Source organism: Schistocerca piceifrons, chromosome 7, assembly GCF_021461385.2.
Source record: "Schistocerca piceifrons isolate TAMUIC-IGC-003096 chromosome 7, iqSchPice1.1, whole genome shotgun sequence".
NCBI lineage: Eukaryota > Metazoa > Arthropoda > Insecta > Orthoptera > Acrididae > Schistocerca > Schistocerca piceifrons.
In genome coordinates this window covers 459,407,625-459,421,721 of record NC_060144.1, presented here as the reverse complement: position 1 = coordinate 459,421,721, position 14,097 = coordinate 459,407,625, and positions in this window count along the sequence as shown.

Sequence of the window (14,097 nt, the reverse complement as noted above, 5' to 3'; positions counted from 1 at the left end):
CTTGAAGTCAGTGAGTGTTTCCCTATATCATACATCTTGCACATCAAGTGGAATGGTTTTAAAACGGCAGGCTGTCCCAGGGATACCAGTAGTTCTGATGAAATGTCGTCTACGTCACGGGTCTTTTTTCAACTTAGGCCTTTCAGTTCACGGTCAAGTTCGTCTCACAGCATGATATCTCCCATCTTACCTTCGTCTACACTCTATGTCTTCTTCCCTCCATGTAAGATTGCCTTCTACTGTACTTCCCTTGTATAGCATCTCTATAAACTTTTCCCCTTTTCAGCTTCCCCTTCTTCGCTTAGTACTGGTTGGCCATCTGAGATCTCTTTTCTCCAAACGTCTCTTTAATTTTCCTAGACACTGTTTCGATCTTTCCCGTAGTTACATAAGCGTCTATAATCCTAAATTTGTCCTCCACGAATTTCTGCATAGAGATTTTGCAGGTCCCTTGAATTGCATTTTTAAGATGGTTGAATTGTTACATTTCTTTGTTTTCTCCTTTCATCAATTAAATTCAGTGTCCCTGATAGTATCGAAGGATGTCTAAGGTCTTGTCTTTTTAGTTATGTTATCCTCTGATGCCTTTACTATTTCATCTCTCAGAGCTACCCAGTCGTCTTCAGTCTATCGTTGCCTAATCCTCCCGCAGAAAATATCAACAAAATGTGCTTCTTTTATCAGATTCAAGTCTCATCTCCTTAAATTGCTATCTTTTCACAATTTCATCAATTTTATTTTACACTTCATAACCTATAAATCGTGGTCAGAGTCCACATGTGCAACTGGATAGTATTACATTTTAAAATCCAGTTCCGAAATCTCTGTATTACCATTACATAATCAATCTGAAACCTTCCAATGTCTCCTCGTCTCTCCCACGTATACAACCTCCTTTCAAGACTCTTAAACTAAGTGTCAACGATTATTAAACTATTCCCTGTACAAAATTCTACAAGGTCGGTTCCTCTTTCATTCATTGCTCCCAGTATTTTCCCCTCTCTTCATTTTCGTACCATCAAATTCCAGTCCTCTCCCTTAACTAATTAAATAAATTTTTATTTGATTATACTTTTTTCAGTCTCTTCATCATCTGTGAAGACAGTCGGCATATAAATTCGTACCCCTGTGGCAGGTGTCTGTTTCGTGTCACTCTTGTGTACGAAACTGCTTTCACTATGCTGTTCATAGTGGCTCAAGCGAATTCCTGATTTATTATTCATTACTATACCTACTCCTTCCTATTCCTACATTTTATAATTTTTATCCCGCACCCACCTCACCAAAAGCCCTTTCCCTCCTATCACCGAAGTTCAGTAATTCCGACTATCCCTAACGTCAGCCTACCAATTTCCCTCGTTAAATATTCTAACCTACTTGTCCGATTAAGGAACATAACATTTAACGCTCCGACTCATGGAGTGTCAGTTTTGTCCTTCATCACGAGGATATCCTCCTGAGTTGTTCCCGCCCGGAGATGCGAATGGGGGACTATTTTACCTCTGGAATATTTTACCCAAGTGAGTGCCATCATCGTTTAACCATACAGTAGAGTTTGCATGGCCTCGAGAAATACAGCGCCTGTTGTTTCCACTGACTGGTCACAGTGCCAGCACAGTAAATCCATGTTACAAGTCCACATCAGTCAATCATCCTGAAAGTTGCACCTGCAATTACTGAAAAGGCTCCTAATCTTCTTCAGGAACCACACGTTTGTCTGACCTCGCGCCAGATATTCCTTCGTTGTGTTTGCTCGTACGGTACGCTATCTCCATCGTTGAGGCGTCCATGTCGCCCGCCGCAGAAAGGTCCGTTGCTCTTGAGGGGGGAGGGAATGATTGATCATCTGTTACATATTGTATGGTACAGTGGTATGATGATATCTTCTAGCTCTTTCTAAAAAAAAAATACGTGTCCATGTAGCAGAAAGTCTCCTGCTGCATTGTTTTTCATCCCAAACGTATGCTTTTGGAGACAACCGCAGGTAATTTAAAAGCTAAATTTTTTTATGTAGGACGAGTCACTCATTAAATCTGTAATAATATAATGTTTGCATATCTTAAATTGTAGGCCGACAAAGCGTCACTCGAAGATGTGCAAAACTTAATGACGGAAGAATCATTTGTATGATGTGTCACTGCCAAGTAACATACCTCGATGAAATCTCGACCAAACGTAGAAACAGTTGTTATGTGCAATTGAGAAGATAACAGAAAGAAAATAGACGAACAGAAAGGACACTTTTATTCATATGCAAGGAGACTAAGAGTTTAAATGAACCAACAAGTTATTGTTACAAGGCACAGCTTATTTATCACCACAATGCGTTTCAAAGTGTTAAACCCCCAGCATCAGGTGCATTTACATTTATTACTATGACATGTGTGTGTGTGTGTGTGTGTGTGTGTGTGGTGTTACGATTTTGGGGGGGGGGGGGGACTTGTGGTACTGTCTAGTGGGAGAAACCAAACAATGTTCCAGAACATGGTTTTGGGTTCTTTTTGACAAAAAAACTAAACTTATATATGACGGTAAAAATAAAATAAGTAAAATAGAGTACTTCCAATGGTTTCATTTAATATCAATAACAGTGACGGGAAAGCCTAACCAAAAATGTTCGCATTTAAAGAGACGAAGAGAAATAACACTTTTATTCATAGGCAATAGTTATACTCATAGTACACAATAGGATGTGTGTCCACCGTGGATGGCAATGCATGGTCTGCAACGAGCCCCCCTATTGGCCACAAGGTTGGTAAGGTGTTATAGTGGTACTGGGCTACAATCCGCTCTGGTCGAGCAGTTCTAGGCGCCGCAGTCCGGAATCGCGCTGCTGATGCGGTCGCAGGTTCGAATCCTGCCTCGGGCATGGATGTGTGTGATGTCCTTAGGTTAGTTAGGTTTAAGTAGATCTAGGGGAATGATGACCTCAGATGTTAAGTCCCATAGTCGTTAGAGCCATTTTTTTTTTTTTTTTTTTTTTTTTTTTTGGTAGAGGCCTGTGACCTCCATCTCTGTACCAGCGCGGTCGACAGCTTCTAAATGGTTGTCAGTGCATGTATGCATGCAGCTGTACGTCTCTCCAACCCATCCCAAATGTGCTCGATTGGATTTAATTCGATGGAATTGGCAGGCCAATCCTTTCACCCACCCCCTCATTGCAAGATCTCCTCCACTTAAGCTATTCGATGCGGTCGCGTATTGCCATCCTTAAAAACGAACTCAATGGCGAAAGCACCTGTGGAAAGACGCAGAGTGGTAAGGGATGGACGGAATACAGTGTCACAAGAATGGTTTGTGGAAGTCATTACGCCTACAGCACATTATGCCTCCCCACAGCACAATACCAGAACCACCAAAACGATCATGTTCAACAATGTGGAGTGTACCATTAGTGGCGAGGTGTAAGAACAAATACCGTACTTGCGAAATTTGTGGGACATGATCCTTTTTGTGGTCCAGATGTTATATTATGGTGAGATATTATGTTGTATGGGCATACTGACAGCCCGTCAGCAGTGCTATAAAACTGTATGCCATCCATATGTGCGTCTTTTCAGGGTGCGTTCGACTCTGATTTCATTTATAAGGATGACACTGCGTGACTGCATGCAATAGCGCAGGGGGAGGAGATCTTGACACGAGAAGATATTCGGCGAATGGACTGACCTGCCCATTCCTCCAACTTAAATGCCATCGCTCACTTGTGAGACGCGTTGGGGAGACATTGCAGCACGTGCAGATGCACCAGTGACCATCCAGCAGCGTCAACCACGCTGGTGGAAGAATGGAACGCCCTACCACAAGAAATCGTTATCAACCTTGTGGCCAGCGTGGGAATACGTTGCATAGTATGCACTGCCGACAGTGGTGTCACCAAAAAAATTAAGAACCATGTCCCACCTTTTGTAACATGTAAGAAGGCATTCAAGCATGACGGTGACTTCGGTGTATTTTCTGTCTTTGAGGAAAAGTGACATATCTGTTCGTCACGTAGAGCATTTCTTTTAGCTATGTTCTGCACTAGACTGTAGCATTTCTATTTATGTATGGTTCAAGTTTCATCGAGATATGTTACTTGGCAGTGACTCTTCATGCGAAAATTACTTTCGTCCTTAAAATTTCCAAAGTAATGTATTTTGTTTTATGTGGAAACGAGAAAATGTGTGTAAAAGATCTAGAACGTTTCATTCGCAAAGAGATCACTCAAGAGAACGCAGGAGGGACCCAGTATATCGTAACACTGTAGCCAATTCGTGATCTTTTCCATATTGTAACTGTAATGAATATAAGTTATTTATGTATATCATCAGATTGGTGGTAGGTAGCTGTTCTATAACTTATTTCACTACACAGCCACACACCCGAATGCGTCATCTGTCGACATAACAGTTTTATACGTTTCCATCTCAGGTAAACATGCTGAACATAAGTTCTTTACAACGTCACACATTCTTCCATAATGGGTCATCTTGACTGTTACTTGGTGTGAATATCTCGTGAATATTTTACTGAAACATGCCTGGACAGTGAGCGTCTTTCGAATTATTTAAGAAATCGATTTCAACGATCCAGTAAGATCTTGCGTTGGATAATTCTTCAAAGTGAAGCGTTTCTTCTATGAGATAATGTATATTGGTTTGGAAGAGGTGTCGACGTAAATGTACAGACAGTTAGACGTGCACATTTTGATGCTGTGGCACTTTGAACATTTTTCTTTCATTGCATGAAATGTATACAACTGTAATGAGATCCACCAAAACTACTTTCTTTACAACTTCGTTAGCCACTAACGGTTTCGAGCGATGGCACATTGTCAAGTACTACCTTATATGTTCTTAAATGTAATTTAACATCCACGGGTTTTGAAAAAGAGCCGCACATGTAGGTAGGCATGCGATTCTTCATTCCAGTTCAGGACAAAGGCTTCTTAGCAAGACCCAGCACTGGCAATACGTTTAGTAGAAATATGATTTAAAAAACAAACCTCTGGAAATGCTCTAACTGTGTGTAGTGTGGCCAAGAGGAGGTAACCTGAACTCTGCATTACGCCAGAGATGCCATATTAGCTCAGTGGGACAAGGCAATGCGATGGTCAACAGATATGCAGACTTGCCGATGTTCCAGTTGCGTTCGCGCCAAACTTTGTTCTTCTTTAAGTTACAGCATTAAATCATATACAATTTACATCTCCACACTGCGCTGCCTGTGTGTTTCTTTCTGTTACTCTTACCTTTATTTAAATATTAATAAATAACATGAACATCTTACAGACATAAACGACGACTTGTTTCACCTGATACAAAAATGAAACCAATAAAAAAATAATAGAGGATATAGTTACATCGTTTGTATCCAATGAAATTCAAAAAATACTCTACGCAGGGTACAGTAGAATTCACATTAGGCTACACACAAAAATTCCATACTGTACGTTTGACATCTAGGCTTATCTTCACAGAACTGGTACGTACACATAAGAGCAACTTTTACTTTAGAGAAAATGTTCAAAGCGGCCACTTCACCGTTCCTGTGTCATGCATCGCCTGACTCTACGCTAAACAACTGCACCCAGCACTGCTGAAGCGCTTTGCACACGAACTACTAGGCCATGTACATCCATGGCTGAACTTGTTTCTTTAAGTGCCTCCTCAAGTAAAATTCTACATCTACGTATATACTCAGCTAGCCACCAAGCGGTGTGTGGCGGAGGGCACACTTCGCGCCAAAGTCATATCCCCCCCTCAGCCCTCTGTTCCACTCGCGGATCACGCGAGGGAAAGCCGACTGTCTGAACGCCTCAGTACGAGCTCTTATTTCCCTTATCTTTGAATGATGATCATTACGCGATTTGAAAGTTGGTGGTAATAGTATATGCTCTAGATCCTCGGTGAAGATTGGATTTCGGAATTAAGTGAGCAGCCCCTTCTGTTTAGCGCGTCGTCTATCTGCAAGTGTGTCTCATTTCAAACTTTCTATGAGATTTGTAACGCTCTCACGATGGCTAAATACACCAGTCACGAATCTTGCTGCTCTTATTTGGACCTTCTCATTGTCTTGAATCAGACCCAACTGGTAAGGGTCCCATACAGACGAACAATACTCTAAGACTGGACGAACTAACGTACTGTAAGCTATTTCCTTTGTTGAAGGACTGCATCGCTTCAGGATTCTACCAAACAACTGCGATCTAGATTTCGCCTTACCCGTTACTTGAGTAGTCTGATCATTTAGAATAGTCACAACCAGATACTTGACTGATATTACCGCTTCCAAAGACTAATCGTTTATTTTGTACTCATACATTAATGCGGATTTTCTCCTTGTTATACGCAGTAGGTTATACTTACCAATATTGAGAGATAACTGCCAGTCACTACACAACGCACATATTTTCTGCAAATTCTCATTGATATGTTCACAGCTTTCGTGTGATACTACCTTCCTGTATACTACAGCATCATCGGCAAACAGTCTAATGCCGCTGTAAGTACCATCAACCAGATTGTTTATGTAAATCGTAAAAAGCAGATGACCTATAACGCTGACCTGGGGCACACCTAAAGCTACTCTTGTTTCTGTTGAAGTTACCCCGTTCAGGACGACATACTGCTCCCTGTCTGTTTGAAAAGTATCTATCCATTATAGTAGATTAAGGCCGAGCCAATTTTCCTGGAAACACTTCATTTAAACTGTAACATACATTCATTCGAAAATGTGGCGGCGCCCCATCATGATGAAACCTTTGCTTTCGGCAATGCCAAATGTAACGTTTTTCAGTGCTTCAGCCAATGTACGATAAAGGGCATTTCACGTGTCAGCCAATAGGTAGGAGCCCAAAAACACTCCCCCCACGATTCCAACCCACAGGTTGTAACCTCCCAACAGTAAAAATTCCATAGCCTCCCAACAGTAATAATGACATATCATTCACATTCAGCATAACCTCCCAATAAAAATTCCGTAACCTACCAATAATACAATGTGACTAATCATTCAATAAAATTGTGGCTTACTTATAACCTTTCAATAATTAACTGACTGTGAATCTAAACTAGTAAATTTTGGACGTCAGCAGTGCTGCGTCATGGCCCTGAAAGATCATACTGATAAACTGAAAACTTTTAGCTCAATCAAGTCGCCGGATAACACGAATATATCTGCTCGTACAAGAAATTTTTCTGGCACAGCCCTGTGCAATGCCGGCCGATAGATTTGTCATGTATAAAAAGAAACAACAGATTTTTCTTTACAATAATCGGGATGACCATGGATTGGAGAAGTTAGTAAATTCTTTAAATTGAGATGAATGTTTGTCAAAAGTTACTTTTTATGGGAAAAATTATTATCAAGAGATTTTTTAAAAACATTTACATGGGACTTGATATAACAATACTACATATGTGCGAGGCTGCTTTTACCTTATACTACAACGCCCAGGCTCCGCCATCGCTCCCCACGACAGGCCCAGCCAACTCGATACATCGGATTACAAGCTACAACTTACTCCTACTGCTGACAACACTACTCTCTGGTCGGAGATTCTCTTATAGCTTACATATCGCAGGCAGCGCGTGAGCAATCCATCGAAATAACATCTGCTCTAGTGCGCTAGCAACAAATTTCTTAATCATAGACCTCTTACATAACCCTCCACTGGGGGGGGGGGGGGTGGCAAAAATTTGGCAGTGATGGTGAGTCAATTGGATTTGCCATGAGCAAGAAATTTTTCTGTAATCCATTTAGTCTCAGAGTATATACATTATTGATAAGTGCAGAACATATTAAGAAATGATATAGAGTGCACACGTACTTAGTTACGAACATATTAAGAAACGACAAAATGTATACGCAATGAGTACAAAATATTTAACAAATGACATAAAGTGCACCCGCACTGTATAAGCGTTTAGCATTTTTTACAAGAACTGAATACATTAGGAAATGAAATAAAGTGCACCCATATTTTAAAAGTCCTTAGCATTCTTACATGAATTAACCATACCAAGGAGTGAAATAAAGTGCACACGCACTGTGTACAAAATATATTAACAAATCATATAAAGTACACACGCACTGTGAAACTCTTTAGCATTTTTACATGAACTGGGAAAGGAATAGGAAGGATAGCTTCATGGTTGTAGCACAGTGAATTGCACGTAGCTGCACTAAAAGTCCATATCTTCCTACAGAAGCACACCACCAAGTGAGACAATCTGAAGTTCTCTTTCCTGAAGTATTTATCAGTGTAGCCAAGACACTGAAATGTTGTATTAATATTCTATGTTATCATTTTGGTAGTGCATTAGGTAAACCAAACAGTAGGACCATAATAACATCTCCATCGTTCAAGGTCGTGGACAGCCTTATATGTCAACACAACATTCTTGTAAAATCCATACTCTTTGATCAACATAGAATTAGTGCACAAACCAAATATAGTGGCCCATGATCATGAGGATGGACAGGACATACCGATATATCAGTAATTGCTGGTAATTAGGTCAGAAGGTGAAGGATACATTAAGTCTTATGTTAGTCATCATTCAAAATTACACTAGTGTATCAACCGATTTGAATAATTATTGGCACTCATTGGCTAGTTACTAAACATTTCTGTAGTGTGTATGGCGTATTACAGAACATTATTCGTAAGTCATCTTATTATGGTAATTATTGGCATAGTATTTATGCATCGGTCATCTCATTACAGTAATCATTGGCATAGCATTTATGCATAAGTCATGTCATTACAGTGATCATTGGCATAGCATTTATAGAGTATAACCAAACAACATTCATAACACATCTCATTACAGTAATTATTGGCAACATGTCGTCTCATTACAGTAATTATTGGCATAACATTTATGCCTAAGTCATCACATTACAGTAATTAATCATTCACATAGCATTTATGCATAAGTCATCCCATTGCAGTAATCATTGGCGTTCATTGGCCTGTTACTAAACATTTATTATGCATTATTCAGAAGTCATCATTCAGAAGAGGAGTTACTGGGTGTAGCATCAAGCTGCTAGTGTTTATATGTGATATCATGTAAGTGACATAAGACCTATTTAAAATGTAAGACACTGGAACTAGTATTCAAGGTGATTAGTCCAATAATACATAGACATAATGGAATCAATACATCAGAGAAATTAGCATTATATTTAGGACTAGAAATATATCTTAAACTTGTAGCATTATTTAGTTGTATACTGGTGATAGTTGAGACTGGTAATAATTTTCTTGTGCTAGCAATGCATTGCGTTGAGATCGATAGTTAATTGCTGGGGCATGAAAATATTTGCTTTTGACTTATTGCTGGATATAAGAATTAATAATGTCATGCGTCATGAGTCAGTCCTAGTAAGGTTATGAAACAAGTACAGTATATGTGATCACATTCATAAATGATGGACACAACTGGGTATAAAAATGCAAGTATTAGGACAGGTTTCTTAACTAAGTGCTTATAGCATATTAATGTTGTGAAAAGCTTCTCCTGGAAGAAATAGAAAATGGGTTATTGACCTGAAAGAAAAAATGTATATTATGCTGAAAAGTGGTAAACTTCGAATTAACAGGTAATGAAACGTGTACTTGATATGTATGTACTCTAGCTGTCTTTCCCAAAACATTCAGTCATTATACTAAGCGACATAAGCCATACCGTCAATAGGAACTGCAACAAATACTTAAATAACTACATAGCATTTCTTAACTAATAGTAAATATATAAACTTCATCATTATCATCATCTGCAAAGAAAAACTTCATTATTCATATTACCATATTCTTCATATAACTATTCATCATCATTTATTATCATCTGCAAAAAATAGACACTTTATTATTCATATTCATATTAGCATTTACTTGATCCAACTTTTCATTATCATTCACTACTTCGTATAGTATAGAGTTTCTTACTTCTAGCATATTTCATCACTAAAATTAAGATGTGCAGTTTTGTCTGACTGCCTGCATCAATCGCCTCGTATTCTGAAAGAAAAATAATTAGTTAAGACTGCTACTATACAGTGTGTATAGTATATTCTTGTTAATGCTTGTTAATTCTGATTTATTTACTCTTCATGATCAGGTATTGCATTTTCTTTCTTTCATTCTGATGGTAAAATTTCCATTTCATAATAAACCACTGTGGGTGTATAATTTATTTCTTTTACATGTCATTGCTTTCTTAACATGATGAATATGGATTAATATCTCGCATTTAAATCATACACACATTAAATAAAAACTTGTATCTAGTGTTATGACTAAACATACAGAATAGCATGACAGAAAACGTTTTAGGTCAAGACCACAGACAATTTTCAAGTGCAAAAAATGTACACAAAGAATCATATTGTAGTAGCCAAAAATGTAGGATGGTCAAGATATTGAGAGATCATAAGGCAAAATTGTAAAAGTCAACTGGTGTTTCTTACATCTTAAAGATTTCATAGTGCATACAGAGAAAAACTGTACTTTCGATAGGCATACCATCATTCTTACACAAAAAATGGGAAATATGCACAGTATGATATATAACGACAAGAAAAGTGGCCTGCTAACCTTACCTTGCTTGGCACTTGCCAAGAAAAAATATGAGCATCATAATTAAGAAGTCATATAGATATAATTGCATAAGTAGTCATATAAATATCAAGAAATGGCATTACAGTGTGATAAATCGTCAAGTACGTTCATTGAATAAATGGTTAGTATTGGAAATACCGTGATTGCCGCTGCTTTTTCTGGTTCTCAAAGTTTCGATGTGTACTACATTAGAGTGAGGAATGCTGCGAATTCCATATGGGCCTGCGTATAGAAGATCAAATTTACTGCATCTACTCTTTCCTCTGTTGGATAAATAATGTGTGCGTACTAGTATCTTCTGTCGAACGTGAAAGCCACGGCGTGTACAAACCTGCTTTTGTTGTCTTCTCCGACGCTCTGTGGCACGTTTTATGTTGTTGAGCGCAATGTCAATTATTTCATAGTGGCGTAGTCGACGAGATGTAGGAAAAGATACTAATTCTTTAATTTTGTTACGTGGTTCAACATTTTTCTATATAACAGTCGAAGATAGCATAGTAAATTCATTTGGTGTGGAGTTTATTACATCCTGGAATTATAGTATATGTGTATCCCAACCAATATGTCTTTTATGGTAGTATATTCTACATAGTTTACCAATTTATTTCATCAGTCGTGCAGTAGGGTTCGAAGAAGCGTGATACCTGGATATATAGATCGGACAAATGTTTCTTGCTCGTAACATACGCGTCCATATTACAGATCGAAATTGATGTCCATTGTCGGAAATTACTTTCATTAGACGCCCTACATGAAAAAAAAGTGTTTTACAAATGCATTCGAAATAGATTTCGCAGTGGCTTTGCGTAACGGAGTAATGGTAAGAAATTTCGAAGCGAGTTCAACAGCGACAAAGATGTAACAAAAACCTGTATTAGATCTGGGAATCGGACCAAAAATGTCTACAGCGGCCATGTGTCACAATTTAACGGGTACAATGGGACGTAACGGGGGAATATGTGAAGTCGTGTCTGATTTAGCTTTTTGGCAGATTTTACATGATGCTAAAACTAGTCAATACGTTTCTCCATGTTGTCAAAATGACAGTTCTGTCTCAGTATAGGAAAACATTTTCTGGCTCCATAATGTGCGTAACTTAAATGAGTATACCAAATTAATTTGTTAAGAAATTCGTCAGGAATACGTAATAACCAGTTGTTGCTGTCAGTGTGAGAGCGGCGAAACGGAATGTTATTGCATACAGTATAATGGTTTCTAACGGTAACGTTATTCCTATCTTGCCAAAGGTGTTTAATTTCTTTCCATATAAGTTGCCTTTTCTCTGCTCTTGTGCTATGTCTCGTAATGATGACGAAATGAAATTTTCAAGTGCAACTTGTTGAATATACATGACGCGAAAATTTGCTTGGCATAAGTTAGTTGCGATGTCTTGCTCATTGTTGCTGAAAGAACGGGATAGTGTGTCTGCTACAATATTTTGTGTACCGGTAATGTGAAAAATTGTAAAATAAAATTCCTGTAAATAAAGTTTCTATCTGCTTAACCTGTCATGTGTAAATTTAGTGGAAAGTAAAAACTGTATAGCTCTATGATCTGTGCAAACGGTGGTATCTCTTCCATAAAGAAAATGCCTAAATCTGGTAAATGCCCATACAACACATAATGTTTCAAGTTCTGTAACAGAATAATTGCGTTCAGCAGGTGACAGAATGCGACTTGCAAAAGCGATGTTTTTAATTACTCTAGTACCGTTTTCTTCAATTTCCTGAAAAATGTGAACGCCTGAAGCGGTGTTAGAACTGTCAGTGGCAATGGAAAAATTTCTGGTAAGATCTGGGTGTGACAAAAGTGGTGCATTCAACAAAGCATGTTTCGGATTAACAAATTCAGACTGTACTTGGCTATCCCAGGACCAAATAGTGTTTTTACCCGTCAGCCGAATAACACGTATATATCTGCTCGTATAAGAAATTTTTCTGGCACAGCCCTGTGCAATGCTGGCCGATAGATTTGTCATGTATAAAAAGAAACAACTGAGTTTTCTTTACAATAATCGGGATGACCATAGATTGGAGAAGTTAGTAAATTCTTTGAATTGAGATGAATTTTTGTCAAAAGTTACTTTTTATGGGAAAAATTATTATCAAGAGATTTTTTTAAAAACATTTACATGGGGATATAACAATACTACATATGTGAGAGGCTGCTTTTACCTTATACTACAACGCTCAGGCTCCGCCATCGCGCCCCACGACAGGCCCAGCCAACTCGATACACCAGATTGCTAGCTACAACTTACTCCTACTGCTGACAACACTACTCTCTGGTCGGAGATTCTCTTATAGCTTACATATTGCAGGCAGCACGTGAGCAGTCCATCGAAATTACATCTTCTCGAGTGCGCTAGCAACAAATTCCTTAATGATGGACCTCTTACAAGGTGAACGTCACCTTCGCGGCTGACATATGGGTTGTGCTCCGACCAGTAATGGTTGTTGTGGAGAGTGAAATGCCTTCTCGGGTGATGCCAGATTCGTTAATCCGTGTCACGTTGTTTATAAAATGTTTATTTTCTTCCCTTGTTGCAACACCTATTCACAAAACTATACTCGACGAATGTGGCCTTCTGGCCGATGGTGTTGTGTTAACGTGTAATGATATGACTGCAGTTCTTCATCGTGCAATAGTTCAATAACTAGTAATCGAGATATCAGGAACTGCCTTTCAGTATCACGGGTAGTTTTGCAGGTTGACTGGTGAATAGTTTCAAGAATCGAGTACTCTTGTTTGTTGAGCCGGTCTACTACTTGAACGGCATATGTCTATTACTTGTGGACGAAGATTACCGGTTTACCGAAGGCGCTGCTCCAGGCGACGAAATACATTCTCATCTGGGTGGTGCCTTTGAAGGTACCGTGAAGCATATGGGTGAGCAGCCGCTTGATTAACGATGCTCCCTGCACCAAGATCATGTCCCAATATTCCTCGTTTGTGCACTCCATCGAGAATCCGCCATACATGATAGATTACATTGGCTTCTCAAAGCTATTTTTATGTCATACCATGATGTCCTTCTTACAAATGACGATAGTTAGGGAACGGACCTCTGAAAAACTAAGAAGGTACCTGACTAGGATGCGAACCATAGCTCTACGGTGGATGGGGCTGATATGCGGAAAGTCTTGTCAGCGAGCTAGGTTGACTGATAAAGTAGTGCGGGTGATACCTTTCTGTACATTCTGATGCGCTGCACCATATGACATTATTACCATAACCTCGTTTACAGACCGAGTGAGGTGGCGCAGTGGTTAGCACATTGGACTCGCATTCGGGAGGACGACGGTTCAATCCCGCGTCTGGCCATCCTGATTTAGGTTTTCCGTCATTTCCCTAAATCTCTTCAGGCAAATGCCGGGATGGTTCCTTTGAAAGGGCACGGCCGACTTCCTTCCCTAATCCGATGAGACTGATGACCTCGCAGTTTGGTCTCTTCCCTCCAAATCAACCCAATCCTCGTTTACACA